We start from the raw sequence: 1,956 nt of genomic DNA on the forward strand, positions 1-1,956 counted from the left end.
TGATTTGGACATTAACATCAACAAAGTTAAATCTTCACTTAATGCTGTGACTAATGTTTAGATGTTTTGGTACTATTTAACATTCAAACAAGTTAAATCTTCACTTAATGCTGTGACTAGAAGTTTAGATGATTTGGACATTTAACATCAAACAAAGTTAAATCTTTACTTAATGCTGTGACAAGAAGTTTAGATGTTTTGGACATTTAACATCAAACAAAGTTAAATCTTTACTTAATGCTGTGACTAAAGTTTAGATGTTTTGGACATTTAACATCAGTCAAAGTTAAATCTTTACTTAATGCTGTGACTAGAAGTTTAGATGATTTGGACATTTAACATCAGACAAAGTTAAATTTTTACTTAATGCTGTGACTAGAAGTTTAGATGTTTTGGACATTTAACATCAAACAAAGTTAAATCTTTACTTAATGCTGTGACTAAAGTTTAGATATTTTGGACATTTAACATCAAACAAAGTTAAATCTTTACTTAATGCTGTGACTAAAGTTTAGATGTTTTGGACATTTAACATCAAACAAAGTTAAATCTTTACTTAATACTATGACTAGAAGTTTAGATGATTTGGGCATTTAACATCAAACAAAGTTAAATCTTTACTTAATGCTGTGACTAAAAGCTTAGTTGTTGGTTTCTTAACGGTAGTTATAAAGTCAAAGTACTGTACTAACCTTTTACATTGCGTTGCAGGGATTACCAGTATCCACGGTGGGGGTAACCATAGCCGCCATAACCATGGTATCCACGGTAGGGGTAGCCATAGCCACCGTAACCATGGTATCCTCGGTAGGGGTAACCATAGCCACCGTAAGCACGGTAGGGACGGCCATATCCATATCCTCGTCCATAGCCATAACCGTATCTGGGATATCCATATCTACGTCCATGTCCGTAACCACCATAACGTACGGGGTATCCTCGGTAGCCATAACCACCGTACCCTAAGTAACCAGAGTAGGCGACGGCCACCAGGGCAGAGAGAGCCAATAGGAGGAGCTGGAAAGAGAAGCTGGTTATCGTCAGTTTTGAAACCTACCACCGATATATTGTCGCTACTAACGTCTATATAATTCTACTGCTAAACACCTCTTGTATAAATATGTGAAAAACTTTAATGGAAATTTAGCGAAACTCTGCTATTTACAAAAAATAAATATTCTACTACTATCAAATAAATAACCAACAGTAACGACGTACTAGCAAACTGAGTGTCAATAGTGACAACACAATTAACTAACGGAGCGCCAATAGTGATCGACAAACTAGCAAACTGAGTGTCAATAATGACAACACAATTAACTAACGAAGCGCCAATAGTGATGACAAACTAGCAAACTGAGTATCAAATAGTGACAACATAATTAACTAACGAAGCGCCAATAGTGATGACATACTAGAAACTGAGTGTCAATAGTGACAACAGAATTAACTAACGGAGCGCCAATAGTGACGACAAACTAGCAAACTGAGTGTCAATAGTGACAACAGAATTAACTAACGAAGCGCCAATAATGACGACAAACTAGCAAACTGAGTGTCAATAGTGAAAACATAATTAACTAACGGAGCGCCAATAGTGACGACAAACTAGCAAACTGAGTGTCAATAGTGAAAACATAATCAACTAACGAAGTGCCAATAGTGACGACAAACTAGCAAACTGAGTGTCAATAGTGAAAACATAATTAACTAACGAAGCGCCAATAGTGACAACATACTAGCAAACTGAGTGTCAATAGTGACAACAGAATTAACTAACGGAGCGCCAATAGTGACGACAAACTAGCAAACTGAGTGTCAATAGTGACAACAGAATTAACTAACGGAGCGCCAATAGTGACGACAAACTAGCAAACTGAGTGTCAATAGTGACAACAGAATTAACTAACGGAGCGCCAATAGTGACGACAAACTAGCAAACTGAGTGTCAATAGT

The 1,956-nt window shown here is 36.6% G+C and overlaps 1 long non-coding RNA gene across 1 annotated transcript in view; it reads right to left on the minus strand.

The window, feature by feature from the left end:
- Positions 1 to 1,956, minus strand: part of LOC106476021 — a 5,520-nt gene that overhangs the window by 1,661 nt on the left and 1,903 nt on the right. Inside the window, exon 2 of the long non-coding RNA XR_002609048.1 lies at positions 693 to 1,017. This is a non-coding gene — a long non-coding RNA (uncharacterized LOC106476021). The remainder of the gene's footprint in view (positions 1 to 692; positions 1,018 to 1,956) is intronic.

This window comes from Limulus polyphemus, unplaced genomic scaffold (assembly GCF_000517525.1).
Source record: "Limulus polyphemus unplaced genomic scaffold, Limulus_polyphemus-2.1.2 Scaffold9649, whole genome shotgun sequence".
Taxonomy (NCBI): Eukaryota; Metazoa; Arthropoda; class Merostomata; order Xiphosura; family Limulidae; genus Limulus; species Limulus polyphemus.